The sequence below is a fragment of the Grus americana genome, chromosome 3 (assembly GCF_028858705.1).
Source record: "Grus americana isolate bGruAme1 chromosome 3, bGruAme1.mat, whole genome shotgun sequence".
Classification (NCBI taxonomy): domain Eukaryota; kingdom Metazoa; phylum Chordata; class Aves; order Gruiformes; family Gruidae; genus Grus; species Grus americana.
Genome location: NC_072854.1, coordinates 116,235,561 through 116,252,509, shown reverse-complemented (window position 1 = coordinate 116,252,509; position 16,949 = coordinate 116,235,561). Strand labels below are relative to the sequence as shown.

Genomic DNA, 16,949 nt, shown 5'->3' with positions numbered 1-16,949 from the left:
GTGCCTGAATGTGGCAAAAACCGGCTGAAAATAAAGAAGTTTAACAGAGGAATCGGTGACTCCACAAAGCAGATGCAGGCACAGCCTCCCACCACTATCTGAATGTGTCAGAGCGCCTGCGGTTATTCTGTCCTCAACAATGTTCATTTATCCAGGACTAAATATGAGATTTCTAAGCTGGATTTGTGAATTCCTGCAGAGGCTTTGATTTAGTTCCTGACATGCTGCAGGGAGGCATAACCAGAGTCAAGAGTTACATGCCATGCTCGCTTAATCTCCTCTGGAAAATGCTACAAAAAGGAGATTCCCCTTAAAAAAATACATGCAAAAGGGAAAGAGCAACAGCAAAACCACTTTTTCACATGCGTGGGAGACTCGGCTATGTAAGAGGTCGGGCCGGTGGAAGACACTGTTTCTGCCACACGGCTAATTACCTTGGGTCCTCTTATCAAACAAATGGACTGGGATGATACGCCAATAACAGGAGGAAGGATCTAATTGAGGGATACCAGGGGGTAACACAGATCTTCTTGTTAAACTAAATTTGTTAATCTAGTGTATATGAGAAAAGGGCAAATGGGAGGGAGAATTCCTCCTTGTTAAACATTTACCAAATGTTGGGTTATTTGAGCCCTGGGGAGAAGTAAATGTATTCACTACTTAAAGGCTGAAGCATTTGGTCTTCTCAGTTGGAATTTATCCCCGATTTGAAAGGAACATTTTTTCCCACTTGGAAAGGTTAGCAGCCTTTGTCTGTGCGAGTGATTTAATATAATGGACCATGATTATTGTTGGATTATTATAATGGCACATTGGCACAGTTATAGTTAAAGTTTTGGCAGAGTTTGTCTCATAAACTGCTATTTTACAACTCGGCTGTAAAAGTTTACTTCGGTCTGAAACTTGAGATACAAGATCTCAGTCCAGGAGGAGTCTTTTTACTTTTTTTGAAGCCAAATTAAAAGAAAAAAAATGCTTAAAAATTCTCCTGGCTAATGTTTAAGTTATGCAAGTATTAAATACAAATTGAAATCTACTGGCTGAAGACACTTGACGGCATTTCCTTGCTCCTGAATGCCTTTGAATTAAATCAAAATATTTTCAACCCCTTTTATGTAGAAACATGGCTTTCTCACTTTCAGTATTTTGAAGAAAAATGTGAAATAGTAAAGCAGCTGAGTTATTAAACAGAAAAATGAAGAATGTGTGCTACAAGAACTTTCTTCAATAGGATTACTAGCCTATATTTGTTATTAAGAACACAACTGATTTTTTTATTTTGCATATGTAAACACACAATCATTTGTTTTAAATCAATGTTTGCAAAGTTTTTTTGCAATGTACTAGTATACTGAGGAAAAATTCATCTTGTTTTAAAAGCCCCTCTGGCCATTATAGAGTAAGACTATAGGATGAACGAAGTCCAGCACTTTATCATCTGCACAAAGGCACTGACTTTTCTCCAAATTTTCTGATTCTTAAAGGCACAGTAGCCAAGTGACCACATCAGTTCTTGTTTCTGCTTCCCCAAAGAACTCTAAAGGAACTCAGATACCAGCCTATGAAAATACTGTAACTTTACCATTTATATCCACCTGGTGCCAAAGACATTGCAGATGGCAAATATACCATCAATCCTAGAAAAAAGCTTTGTGGGAAATACAGGGCAGTAAGTAATTTCTGGATTAAAACTGTAGAAACTATAATAAAGAATAGAATTATTCAAGATAAGAATAAGATGCTAGAAACAAAACAGTAATAAGTGGTCATTTCTCACAGCGGAAGGAACTTTTCAAAAGAAATCTCCAGTGGTTATTGCTGTTTAATATATTCATTAATGGCTTGGAAAAGGGGGTAAGTAGTTTCACTACTCCAATAATTTTATATCAGCAGCCAAACTAAAGGTAACCACAAAAAGCTGCAAAAGGACACTCTGCACTCAGCAATAAAATGACAAATGAAATCCCGTGTCAATAAACACGAAGCAACGCAGATGGGAAAAATGAATGGAGCCATAAATACACAAGGATATGCTTTAGGTTAGCTATAACCATGCAGAAAAGAGGTCTGGAGGTCTAAGTAGGCAGCCCATGGAAAGGAGAGCTCAGTGGAAGTTGAAAGGGAAAAAAAATGAGGATTCGGCATTTTGAGGAAAGGAACACCTGATCATTACCTAAACCTGCAGCCTGCCTAGGCTATACTTCTGGTCACTCATCTCAAAAAAGTATGTACAAGAACACGAAGACATACAGGGAGGGCCAATGAGGCTACATGGAATGGCTTTCAAGATGAGCTTATATAGGTAAGGATCCTGCAGCGTGGGGTAGAGAGAACTGACGGGACACTACAGGTAGAGGTCTGCACAACCATAAACTGCATAGAGAAAGGATGTAAAGAAAAAATCATTCATCACTGCTTATCGTATAAGAGTTTGGGGACATTAAAAACAAGGAGGAAGCCCCTGTGCCATCCTTCGTAATTAAGCAGAGTGCAGTACTCCAGGAGCCAAAAGCACAAACGGTTTCTAAAAGGGACTAGGAAGTTCACGGAGGAATGGTTACAGGCAGGACGGGTCTTCTCCCACTTCACCTCTGCCTCCCAGTAATGCCGAAGGGCATCTGGCTAACCCGCTCCCTCCTCTTTTCTGTCCACTGCTTGCTCCCTGCCGTGCTTTCTTACCCAGAGCAGATGTAACTCTACCACCACGCAGGCATCCTTGCCTGCATCGTTTCTCCTGACAGCACCCTTTATTCACTAGCGCACCCAACCGTATTTGGAGAACTCTGAAGATCTATTTACTGAAATACTTACCTAGAACACCCCAGGGATTTGGGGGATGCAAAGAAGGACCAAAGACATCTCTGATACAAGCCCTGGCCAGTTCCGGGTGCCTTTTAGCCTGCAACTCACAGCCCGAAGAAACACCACCAGAAAACATTACTGTTCTGGCAAGAATAGAAGGTTCCGAACTCATAACCCATAAGCTGTTTCTGCCCAATATTTTGAGGTTACCCTCTGAGTTTTCTTTGAATCCACTCTTTCAATATTGAGCCATTTACATGGCAGGGGGCTGATGCAAACAGCTCTGGCTCAGGACAGCCAAAATCAGGAATCTTTGGGCACTTTTGGGGAGATGTGGGATTCCCCCCCACCCCTTCCCCTTACTGTACGGTGGGTCTTGGAAAATGCTGGCTGCTCACTGGTGAAAACGTATCCATCCAGGTTCTGGATAGCAAACAAAACTGTTTTCCCTAAAAAAAATTTCTTAACAGGTAAGTTTTAGCATCTGATCCCTGTGATTCGCACTCTTGTTGCACAGAAGAGCACTTTAAGTAATCTCTGCCCTGCTTAATCCCCCTCTACCCTGTGCTACACTTCATAAACGCACGTGTAAAAGGAGCGGTAAGCAGCAACAGACCGCTGTGCTATTTCAAACGTGCCTACCGGCGCATCCTGCGTACTCCACAAAGCCATGGCTACCCTTCATACCGACCCAGCCTAAGGATACTGAAGGTCAAGACAAACTCAAAATTAAAGCTAATCTGCTATCTGCTTAGTGACAGTTACCATTTTTCACTGGGTAAAAAGTATTAAAGGCAGCCTATAGCTTCTAATATTGCATTTATTTTTTTTTTTTAGTTTTTAATCCCGCTTGTAGCACAGTTTGTAACATTCCAAGTCATATTTATCTTTTGTGTATTAAAATATGATGCCATTCTATAAATAGCTACAGGTTTCTTGGCAGTGTTGGTGTGACGGCGGATTAATTAAACTGGAAAGCAGTGAGTGTGGGGACTAGATTTATATAATGAAAACAATATATCTGCTAACACTGGAGAAGTGCTGACACTGTAATAATGCTGATATTAATATTTGGTACAGAACATCTTAGAGCACATTAGTAAGATGGTTAAATCTGGTGGGCTGAGAAATAATCAGAACACAGAAATTACCAGAAGAAAATAAAACTGTTATTTTACTATTGGTACCAGGAGCCTCACTCCCATTCAGAAAGATTCACTGGTATCTTATATTTTAATACCCAGTGCCTGCAAAAAGCAGTTCACTATTCTCCCATGCAAGCTCCACAGCAGTTGCAAGAATATTTGGATGTTTGCTGGATTGTGTCCCTAGCTGACAACACACCAATCTGGAGTCAAAAGTGGACTAGAGAAATCAATGAGAAAAAAACCCGAAACAAACCAACATATAACAAGATGGCTGTATTAGCTAGCTGGTATACTGAAAGAAGGGATAAATTTTAATTTTTTTTTTAATGTTAACGTAGCCCTGTTGACTTCAAAACCAACTCTGTTACAGTGTGGAGCATGAACATCCGATCATCACATCAAAACAACTGGTTTGGCCTTATGAACATTTCCCAGGATTTCATAGAAAATCTCATGTAGAAAATTACCTTCAAAGTTTATACAGAACAAAGAAACAGGGGAAAAAAGCGGAAAATACACAGAGAAGCTAATTAAAAAAAAAATCCCCATAAATACAAGATGTCCCAGGGCATTTAAACATTCAAGAATGTTAAAACTCATTCAAACCTTACTTCACTACATTTAGAAAATGAAAGGCACCTACTAATTCCCATTTGATACCTTTGGCATTTCAAGTTCCACCTCATCCCAGGGCATTGTGCACGATGGAAACAAACAGTAAAACTAAGTTATTTATTAAAATTATAGAATAAAGAGTCAAAGCAAAGATATATACACATGTCAGTGGTCCAAATAAATTAGGGTCATTTTCATCAGGAGATGATGACATTTTTTACATTTATTATAATATTTTCCACATAACTATTCTGTCTGGTGACATTTTTGCACATATATTAAATATATGTGATGGTATATAATGTATAGCTAGATATTTGACCACTGCTAAACACACCAGTAGTCTGAATACATTTAGAGACTGTCAAATATTTTAGACTTTCAAGTGATGCATTTTAAAACATAGTAAAATGAAGATAATTTACAGAGGAAGAGGAAGATTCTGCTCTTGGCTTCTAATAAGTAACCTCAGCCTCCTGACAGGTCTGAGAGTACCTGACCACATCATTATTACCTTTAAAGGCATAAGCCACCTTAGGAAATAACAGAGGTGGGAAGATGCTTATAGGACCAGGCTACCTGTATAAATCAGTGCAGAGCTATTGATAAAGTTATACTAATTCTCACCAGCTGAGAACCTGGCCAAATATCTTAAATCCTGCTTCCTGTAGAATACAGCCTGACGCGGGAAGAGAAACATGAGCAAAGGCAGTGATGTTTGAATTTTTAGGGCAACCTTCGTTCTGGCACTTGGCATTTTTATTTAATTGAACACACTTAACTTGGAATTAGCAGAGATAAAGTTTATAGTGAGAGAATAACAAAAGGTAGGCTCTGTCTGGCTTCACCTACTTCAACCCAACTCTTGTCTATTCTCCTCCCCAGCTGGCCCTCACGCCTTAATTCACAACCCTGCCCCTCCAGCCTCCTCTCCTGACCGCATCCCCTTATCCCCCATCTTTCTGGCCAGAGTCCAACGCCCCAGCCCCTTGCCAAGGCCTCCCCCGGGTCTCATCATCTCTCTGCTCCTTCTCTTCCACCTTCCCGGGTCCTTCACCTTTCCAACCAAACCCCAGGCTTCCACTCCCACATTGCCTGCCCTGCAATTCGTCTCATCTACACCCAAATCAAGTAGCCCTCAAGACTGCTTAGGAAAAAATAAACTAATACAGAGGTGTAGGCTTCCTAGCACGAGCATTTGCCATCCTCTCAAAGCCTTGAAGAAGCGGGCAGCTCATGGAAGGCACATCTTCACCTTCCACCCCACAGCATCCCTGCCCTGGGGATGAGGCAGACTCGGAGAGGCTCTGCGGCTCTTTGGGCAGAGCGCCTTGTGCACCGCTACAATCCCACTCCTTGCTGCTGAATATGCATGAACTAAGTTTGTTAAAAGCCTGACAGCTTTGCCAAATTGGGGTGGATTTTGACAGAAACTGCAAAAGGCATATCCTTGAAACAAAAGCCAGCTCGTTGCCAGCTTTCAAGCCTCTGCTCCAAAGCATGGGTGTGCCACGCAGTTTTAAAAAGATCACCAGAATTGGTTCTTTGCCTTTCTTTTCTTTTATTTTTTTCTACTATTGCAAAACACTGTTGTTCCAGCCTCCCCCCTGCCGTATTTTTTGAGATTGTTTCAGTTGAAATTTTGCAGTCTAGAGCAGATACCTGGCATGGAAAGCACATCACCAAAGCGATTAAACTTAGCAAAGACACATGCACCTGAAAACAGGATCTCCTGAAGGCCCCTTGATGGTGAAGTGCTCTTCCAGCCCCAGTTTCTCAAAGCGTAGGCCATACGGCGTACTCCATCCTTTCTTACAGCTAGATCCACACCCCACTGCAAGGTCGTTTCCAGCAACCTGGGGATGGAGCACTTTCAGGGAGGTGCAGGTTTCTGCTCATGTGGCAAGGTGCTTGGCTTTTTGAGGGAAAAAGACTTTTAATTAAAAATTAGTTCCAGGAAAAGGGATGAACCGAAATATGAAGCCAGTGCATCTAGAATTTGTTAATGGGTTGTTTTAAAAATTTGTGAGGTGCTTTAAGTCCAGGATAGGTTCCAGACACACTGAATAAATATAAATAAATGCAGTATTCCCCAATCTGCCCCGAATGGGATATGAGCAACGACCGACAAGCTGCCTACAGAGCCTAAGGAAGGAAACAGATGTAGAAACTTTTATAGGCAATTCCTCAGATTCACTAGGAACACTGGTTAAGCATTAAAAAAGAAAGAGCCAAACACGAACAGTCATTTATGCATGTCTAAAACTTCTGTTTTGAGCCAAGAGCCAAGCCAGCCTCCAAGCTACTGGAGATATCCTGGTCCTCACCTTCTCCAGGGGAACGCTGGCCAGGCAGCACCTGTCCGAGGTCTGTGCTGCATCCCAAAAGGCAGCACAGAACACCACAGTCTGTGCTTCTCATCTATTTATTATAAGCGTTGGAAGCTCCAGCTTCTGTCAATTGTAGCCACCAGTGGATTCAACAAAACTTTGCTCTTTCGCTTCTTGCGGCTGACAAGGAAGCCAGGAGCTGCTGAGCCACAGCCACCCTTTCCTTTCCCCATCCTCCGTGCGTTGCAAGGCACAGTATATAGCAGACAATCGTTAAAATCCAACTGGCTCTCATTTACACTGCTAAACATACCCAGGGGAGATCTAAGAAACCCCCCAGTTTGGCTTTCTACTCCTGAACTGAGACTTCAAACTATTCCAGGTGGTCAACGCTTCTTCTCAGCCAAGGCCATGATGCACTGCATGGTTCAGGAAGAGAGAAATGTGGCGTTACGAAGTAGCTCAGATGATGGAAAACTATGCAAATGGTTCCATTTATGGTATATTGCAGAAAGCTCTGCATACAGATATTGTATATGGCCAGGCTGGAAGCTTTATGTCCGTTAATGACTAACTGGAGGACAACGCACACAAGAGACATGGAGTTCACTGAAACACTCGGCTCCAGTTTTGGAAATTCTGGGCTCTACTCCAAATTCCCCAGTAAGTCCCTACCCCCACCGGTCTGAAACAAAACACTCGCGTTCCTAAAAAGCCAGAGGAACGCTTCGGTCGCCAGCCTCTGTACCAAGACAGGGGTCAGTTCAGATGAGACTCAGGGGGTGCTGGGATGCACATCTGTTCCAGTATCCCACCAAAATCCTTCCCTGGAGAGTTACCGCAGTCTTACTCTGCCAAAACTTCCCTGCCACTTATTTCCCCTCTGTCAAAGCCTGTGCAGGGTACACACATGAATTAAATTCCTTCTCTTGGGAAATGGTTTAGGTTAGAACACCCAGAATCAAGGCTTTTACTACAGGCTCAGCCCTGCCAGATGCTCAACACCTCTTCCTCACTTGATGACTGCCAACTGACAGCCCCAAAAGCCAAAATCCCATCACTACCTTGCGGCAAGATGAAAATTAACAGGAAGCCCAGATTCACCAGCCCTATTTCATTTACAGCCCTTACAGGTCAGTCTGGTTTCACTTGCAGGAAAACTGTATCAACGCGGTGTTTCCCGTCAATAGGACACAACCCTATTCAAGAATCGATAGATCAGCATCCTTTTCTTTTTAGGATGCTGACTCAGTGTTACTGAACGAAAGGCTTCCTTTAAACTCCTCGACTTGAATTCCTCTGCTGACAAACATATGCACCACCACCATCCCCCCCAACAGTAAGAGGAATGGTAATTATTTCCCCAGAGAACAATAATTTTGCAATGAATTTCAGAAGCAGCATGATTTAACAAAGTAAGCTGAGCACCAAGGATACTAAATGCAGTTAACTTCTTTGAAGCTAGTGGTATCAAAAATTATTTCTGATATCCCTTTAAACACTTTCACTTTGAAAGGATAAACACAGAGTTCTTGAGTTTTTAAAGGAGCAAAAATCTAAACCTGACTCTAGAGAAACATCTTTCCAACTGGTAAACCACATTTCTCTTCCTGGCCCTTTTTAGAAGTCCCTACAGTTGTTAATTGATAAGCCTATAATAGAAACAATATTAATAGCAGCATCCCATTCAAAGTGGCAGCATTTTTACCTTCATTATTCAGACTTTGGGTTTTTTTCCACATATTAAAATGACATTTTTTACATCTTCCTATTACTTAGCACTGTGGGATTCTTGCTATTTTATAATTACCTTACGAAAGACAACAAACTGCTAAAAAATGGCTAAAAGTACAGTTTTCCTTAGGAAAACAGTGGCAGCATCCTGCCAACATACGGCCTGCCAGGACATTACAACTGTTAAAGGATTTCTGTGTAGCTGGGGAATTCTGCTCAAATGCAATTTTATTTTTTTTTCTATGACACAGGGAGGAACATATTAAACTCCTAAAAAGATCCTTCCCTCCGTAAATTGTTCCTTCTCCCTTTGATAAATGCTATCTCAGAGATGGTGATACACATAAACTTTGAGGATTTATAGTGTATTTCCAACACTAATATTAAACATATCCTTTAAACTTTTTTTGGAAAACTTTCGATTTCCCCCCCACCCCTTCAGAATCATTTAATAGCTGTTAAGTCACCTTCAAAGAATTTGCAAATCCTTTGAAGTACAGTACAAAAAATAGACTTCAACATCTTCCGAACAGTTGCAGGTAATGTGTAATAATTTTTGAAAGCACACAGAGAAATGGCTGTCCAATGCCAAGTTACCCACTCCTATGCCGAAAACGTCCTCGTGTCGAAGTCAATTTTACAAGCATGCTTTTGTTGAGCTGCCTTACGCTACAGTGGCATTGGGTACGAATGACATGGAATTTCACACACACCCCCCCCACACCCCCCCCCCTTTTTGGATAACTTAAATGTGTTTCATTTTTAGAGAGGAGATTCTTCCACAATTCCTTTGCAGCAGGGCTTTGGTTTGCAACAACATCTTGCTTTCCCTCCACGAAGACAACGGATATCTTCACTGCCTCATGTCTTACTTGCAGATCTGACTTGGTGGAGCTGTTGAATAGGAAGGTTTCTGCATACCTATCATAGATTTTTCCATTTTGTGACAACGTGGCCATGGATTGTCAATAATAAGCCTTGAGGAACAAAGTGCTCCTGAGCAGAGTATATCACTCACTTCTAGTCAATTACTAAAAATCTTTAAAAGATTTCAAATTTTAACTCGCTCCAAACTCCCTTAACATGCACGTGGCAGAGTGATGCTATTGCCCAACCACCTGAAAACAAAGATTTCTGGTGTATGAAAACCCACAATTATCTGTCCTTTAAAAGTTCAGAGTGCAGAAGCTTTGCATAATTAAAACATTTTCTGAATCTTGCTAGTGGCCCAAAGGTTAAATACTTTTCTTTGCTAGTACAGACCACATAATTGAGAGGAAGTGAGTTTATTCTTTGAAAGGCCATGAAAAAAAAAAAAAAACAACCCCAAAACTCAGAAGTTTATTTGTGCTTGCAAATCCTTTCAGGTCTAAAGAACCAGCAAGATAATAAATTGTTTTTGCTGAAAACAGGAAGTTTGGCAGAGATGCAAAAGGACAGCTAAACTTTGGCTAGACAACCCAAAACACTGTGTTCTACTTTGAAAGTATTTCCAACAACAAGGGGGAAAAAAAAAAAAAAAAAAAGTGAAGCGCCTCGAATCCATAGAAAGCTAAAGGAACAGCAAAGGCATCTGGCAGCAGTAATTTGTTGCCAAACTTGTGGTTGTGTTGTGCTGGCTTACAGGCTGGTTTGCCAGTTTGCAGTAACTTGCATCAAGAGCAGCTGAAACCCACATTTATAAAGCCTCAAATGGTGCCAAAGCTAGAAAAGTCTCGAGGAGTCTTTTCTTTCTTCTTTTCATCCGACCAAGACCAAAAGAATAAATAAATAAGTGTCATTCATAATGTTCTGGTGTATAAGGGGAGACAACAGAATTTTGAGTCTTGTCTCTACCAGGTTTGATGGAGTGAAGGCTAAATTACACCCACGTGGTACCCGATGGAGCAATGCCAACGCCCCTGACTCATGCCACCTCCTTCCCACTCCTACCCCATCATCAGGACCTTCTGGCAGGAGAAGGCATCATTCAGCACGCAATGCAACAGCTCATAGGACATCTGCGTAAAATCATGTTTCTTTAAAAAGAACGTATGCTGACAATACATCCATCCCGGACAGCACTGGAAACTAAGACACACTCCAGCCTTTCAGAGGGATTTCAAATGGGTTGCAGGACATGACCACCTGCTATGGCCTGGGAGTGAAGCCAGCGATTAGACTTACGGTAGGCTCCAGCACTGTCCCCTTTTTGTTGATATAGTGGCTCTTTCTGGCTCAGTTCTGGCCTGGGTGAATTACTTCTCTCCTTCCCAACGGCCAAGCCGGGTTCAGGGGTTGCCATAGGCCAGGGATCACTCCTAGGAAGCTGCTCAAGCATTGCTGCCTTCTTTTAGGAATGGAAGGTTTTAGACCACACGGATACAAGCTGTACTATGACATTTGCCCAGAGGAACAGAGAACAAATCCCTAACCACTTCACCACAAGTCTAACAAATGACGCAAAGGGTCTCTTCCAGTACTATATTCTTATGAATGCAGTATTTAAGTAAGGAAATGTTAAATACATTAACTTTGTTTCTTTAGACAGAATTGGCCATGATTAATTGGAGAGCTTCCCCTCCCAAAACGCTGGGCTTGGGGTTTTTTTTTCTCCTTTTTTTCTCTCCTCCCTTCCCACTCATATTTATTACAAAAATGCACATCTTCAAAACACTTATAACAAAGGACCAGGGGACACTTTGGGCCAACCAAAACATAAATATTATCAATACCACCATAAATATTATCTTCTGAAACATGCAACTCTGAAATGCTATGATCATAGACTGATTTTTTTATAAGATCCATTACTATTGTTACACAGAGTCTTAACACCCAACTTTCAAGATATGATCTTGACTGTATCTGTTTCTTTTAATCCTGAAAGAAGGCCTCATCAAACAATCCTAAAATAGAGTGTGTGAGAAAGCAAGCTCAAATCTTTTTCTCATTTCACTTCCTCACTACAGTTACTTCCTGAATTTAACTGCAGGACCACTCACCTACACTTGCAGGAGACAAGGGAAACACACTGGTACACTACGAAGATACAATGTGCATGAAGCTGGACCACAAAGGTCTTGAGAAGTTTTAATGATTAGCAAGGACACCAATAAGGAGCGGGAAATAGACTGCCTTTGTTTTACACTGTTTGCCCTGGGACACTTAAAAAACATGAAGCTTCTAGAAGGGCTTCCAGTCAGAACCCCGATGTTCTCAGCCCCACTGAAAACCCAGACCAAGCATTTCATATTCACCACCCTCAGCATCTGCTCTTCAAGGGTAACAACGATAATTTTAACACAGCACCCACACCTTAACAGCACTTCTCATCTGTCCAGAACAAAACACTTCACAGAGGAGGCAAAACATTGTCATTCCTGGTTTAGAAACTGAGAAATTCAAGTATGGAAGAATGAAATCACTTACCCAAGCCCATTCAGCAGAAGCAGTGGCAGAGACAGGAGAAGCAGCCAGGGTCCCCACGGAGATCTCCAGTGTAAGCCTTTAACACTCCGTGCCGCACCTTGAACTTCAGAAGAGCAAGTAATGTTATGTTTGACTCTTTCACAGATCTGGGCCGAGCTTTAGTTCTAATCTAGAAGCACTTCAAAAGCTGTGGATTAAAAAGCTCTGTATAAATGCAAAGTGTGATTATTATTCAACAGATACTGGAAAAATTACTGCAGTTTGTATTTGTTTTTCGGTATTTGGGGGATTTATGTTGTTTCAACACTCGAACAGCTTTTGATAATGACACCATCTGTTAATTCTCACCCCTCACTAAATTAGAACAAGTGGTAGAATTGTTAGACTGCAGTTTTACAGATCCCAGCTTAGCAAACAAATCCGAACCCAAGGTCAGCAAGAGGCATTACCAGCAGTGGGAGGCAGCAAGCGGTCAGGCACAACTTCCAGCCCAAGCAGAGGAAAGAGACAGGACCGTCAGGAACAACACGGCTCTCAGCCAGCCCTCTGGAATAGCTCTTTGTCAGGCTGTGCTCCCTTTCCTGACCCCACCAGGGCAACAAACATCATTAACTCACAGGCCACTCAGATTAGTAGGGCAGCAGTTGGCGGGGTATTTCAGTTCTGATTTGAGGTACCTGCAAGGTGGTACGGACACCTGGGTATCTTAAAGGCTCTCAGATTGCAACAAGCTTCAGGTGGGCAGAGCTCTGTCCTAGCCAGATGCCTTGTTAAATTCACATTCCTAGATTAGGGTCCAAGCTGGTGTAAATCACTGTAATTTCATATGCAGAATACATGCAATACCTGCAAAAATACCAACTGTAGAGCTGGAGGACCACCATGGGCATGTATTGGCAATACATTTTTAAGTGAAATAAAAGTTTATAATCAACCTGTTGGTCGCACTCCCCTGCCCCCCCCCCCCCCCCCCCCCCCCCCCCCCCCCCCCGGATATCCTTCTCTCTCTGCTCTAAGTGGTGTTCTTCCTCTGTCTTTGTACAGGTTATAGGAGCATTTATTTAAGATACTTGTACCTGCAAAAGGGTCAGATTATGTTACATGCAGATAACACACTGAAAACACACAGCTCCCGGTCTCTAGACTACACCCTGTATATGTTGTTAAACATCCCTCGGTTTTTTTAAGAACCTTTTTAACCTTCGCTTTCCGAATTTTTCTTCACAATTGCATTCTTTTCTCGGATACTAGACCAAATCCCAAACAGCTGAAATCTTCCATTTCTCAAAACCTTTTTATTAAAAGGATGGACTTTTACCACAAACGCAAACTGGGATACATACCTACATCACTATACAAGGCAACAGGGAGTTTGCTCATGTTATTTATGAACGTTCAGCCCTCCACAATCCTGCCTATGCAGGAGTCAGGCATGATATTGCAGTTACACTTGTCTGGCAATACCCTTGGTAGAGATTTTCATATCAAGTTTGTTTGGTATTCATCATCGCTGATTACTTCATGCCCAGGAATGAAATAGGTTTCTCACCTGCCATTAGCACAATTTTCCACTGTGAGCTTATAAGAAGGTTCATGTAAAGCAGGGAATTAGGTTCCTCTTCCCTTTGCAGACAGGGACCTGAAGGTATGTTGGTGGCACAGCGGAATAATGTAATGCTCTGAAAACCCTACCTTTGGTAATCAAAAAAAGCATAATCATTTTAGAACGATGCTTTGCCTGACCTAACATAAACATCTCAGGTTATATTTCCATCAAGGATATCACGTACTGAGGCACAGAGAGAAACTCTGCCTGTCCTAGAGTTGCACAAAACATCAGTGGCAGGCTTAGGCAAAAGTCAAGATTCTCCAAACTCTACTTCTGTGTCTCAGATGGAAGGAAATCCTTCCCTCCAGAATGTCCTCCAGCTGCAAAAACATGAACTCTCTTCTCCATCCTCCAGACTGAACTACAATAATGAGAATGACCTTCACAAAGTCTTCTCTCCCAACTGGTTGTAGTAGGTGTCATCATGGTGGACCATGGCCATTTCCCATGGACTCATGTTCGAGACGAGACACAGAACTGGCAGCAGCTAGTCAACAGGCTAGTCAACAGTAACCAGGAGTTACCCAGAAAGAATTAGTTGTGACCTAAGAACAAGGGAGCGACTTTCTCCACTGCTGAAATGCTATTTCCAAATTGACCAGCACTATATGAGACCGCATTGGAAAATGAGCCTTCTAGTAGCCCCAGGAAAGGCAGGTTAAGAAATTCAACCCAAAAGGTATGTGTGTGCTGCCGTGATGGGGCGAGAAAGGTGCCCAATGTGTAAAATCTGCCTAACACCAACTCCCAGTCCTTACTCCTCAGTCCCATTGACTGTGACTATTTGAAGCACATTATAGTCAGCTCGCAGCGCACCCCAAGTGACCTGAAGCCACTTGTTGCTGTTATTAAGGGGCAATTATTCCTAAAAAGGAAGAAGAATGAGACATTTACTGGGCATTATAGGCACATGGTTGACATCACTATGAGCCAATCAGGACCCCTGAATCCAGGCCAGTTTTCTAAAGTCCTTTATGTCATTGTTTTACAAAAGGTATTTGATACCATTGCTGCCTTCTCAGATGTGATCTCATCCTTGACCCCGAGTGGCACTTTTAGGAATAGCTCCCTCAGGTTTACTTTTATCAGATCATAAAGTACATCATATTCCCTTGCCTATGAGATGTGCTAAAACTTGTATCATTTCTAACTGGAAATCCTATAAAGCTGCCGGACAGTTTTTGTCCACAAAAAATTGAAGTCAAAGTTGGAATGGATGAGAAGGAAGCTTCCAAGATTAAAAAAGGGTGTGTTTGGTGGAGGAAACTAAAATCTGGTGGACTTTTCCCTAAATACAGTAAGAACTACTTTTTTGGGGGGGTAATAACAGCAGGGCTGTATCTCTTCTTGGAGTAATAAACACACAGTCCCTGACTGACTTGTCTCACTAATATTACAAATATATGTCATATGCTATATTAAATAATTTTCAGGTTTTCCCATCTCTGCCCTAGGTGAACTAATTTTAAAACTACTGCTGTTAAACTGTTAAAGAAAAAGAGAAGTATTTTAAGATGTAGGTAAAGCGAGATTATCATGCAAGTACATGGAAAATACCCCTCACCGCCCTTCAGAACAAGTAAAGTGTCCAAATATAGGCACTTTAACACCCAATATAAAGGTTTCAAAGTAGGGCTATGCTAACTGTAACCCTGCAATTCTCTACAGAAAACCAGGGTGGAGCACACATAGTCCGGCATCATTCCTTGCAGCATCCTAGGGGGACTCCTGGAGTTATTTTTTTATTTTGCAGATCTGCAAACTAAGTATGGGGAGTTAAATGACTCGCCCAAGGTCTCAGAGCAAGCCTGCTTCACAGTCAAATTTTCACGGTCGAAGATAAGTAAGCAGCGAGAATCTAAACAAGCAGGCAGGTTGGAGGATGTCAAGTAAAGTGGCCAGGAAGACTTGAGTCACAGCTGGCATGGGTCAGCATGTAAGTTGAGGGGGCAGAGGATAAACTGAAGCTAAATATACTCCAACTCCTTGTAGACTCTGCGCTGGCGGTAGGCCAGACTGCAGCAGTAATGGCTGGGGCAGGTTTAAAGTGTTCTCCCCTGCCAGCTAGTCAGTCCTGCCTTAAATTAACCCAGCTGACTTTAGACTGAAACAGATGATGGGTCCTCATAAACTCAATTACACCAGTTCAGCCATGAATGGGGAAGGCTCGAGATGAACTGTGGTGCTTTACAAATATCTTGAAACTCCACTGTCTTCCCTGCAGTGACTGCTGACAGTGACCTACATTCTTAAATCCATCTGAAAGACAAAGCTTCTGGTTAACGTAAGCAGCATCACTTTCAGGGGTCTTTGCCTAAGATTGCTGTACAGACGATGAAAGGAGGCTTTCTGAGACCATTTCTCCACTGGATGTCAACATGTAGCAATGAATTCACTCAAGATGTTCCTGTGGATCTCTTTCCTGTTAGGGTCATCCATTTCTCTGGGCTCCTTTTATTACACTCTCTGATCTTTCCAACTGCAAGAAACCACAATACTGCTTTACCGGAGACTTGTTTAACTCCTGATATAAAATGATGCTCCCATACACCATTATCAATTCAGCTACAATCCAACCATTTAGTATTAAATTAGTTTAGATAAAATTTTAAAAACTGTGTCTGTAAAAGTATGTGTATGTGCATGGATATAAATATAGTTCAACTGCTAAATTTACATGCTGAGCCTATGTTTTCTGTAATAAAATATTTAAGTGGTTTCAACTCCACAGTGAGATTTAAAAAAAAAAAAAAGTCTAAGATAGAATGAAACATCAGCACAGGACAGTATTGACTGGACACAATCAATCACCTGGACTAGTACAAAGATAAGTATCTTCACTGTGGACTGACAAGGGCCAATACAGATTTTCCCAGAGAGAAATAACCTCAATAATACCACCTCATGCCACAGTAAACTAAGATCAAGCTTTCATTTTAAGCTGCATTTCTAACGCCTAGGACTTAAATACCAGAAAAGTCTGATAAAGAATCGCCCGAGGCTGAGCCAAAGCAGAGTAAAACGCAGTGCTGTAGTCTGCCCCCGTAACGCAGCTGAAGCTGGTGGAGGCTTCAGAGAGCAGTTCTGTGGAATCTAATAAGAGCTAAATACTTTGATTGCCTTTCCACCTCAGTTTTTTCTATGCTGCTTCAGAAATTTGGCTTTCCTGAAAAGTCACCTTTGAGGCTGGTCTGTCATAGCCAGGGCTGGACTGGTGGCAGGACTTGCTTGAGCTGAGTCCTGGTAGCTCAAGTAGAAGCTCTCCCACTTGTCATCACAGAATATATGACCTTATTACTC

The 16,949-nt window shown here is 41.9% G+C and overlaps 1 protein-coding gene across 1 annotated transcript in view; it reads right to left on the bottom strand.

Annotated features, from left to right (window-relative positions):
* Positions 1 to 12,176, bottom strand: part of MEIS1 (Meis homeobox 1) — a 211,796-nt gene extending 199,620 nt beyond the window's left edge. Inside the window, exon 1 of the mRNA XM_054820298.1 lies at positions 12,041 to 12,176. The gene's annotated coding sequence lies outside the window, so the exon portion shown is untranslated. The remainder of the gene's footprint in view (positions 1 to 12,040) is intronic.
* Between the last annotated feature and the right edge of the window lie 4,773 nt (positions 12,177 to 16,949).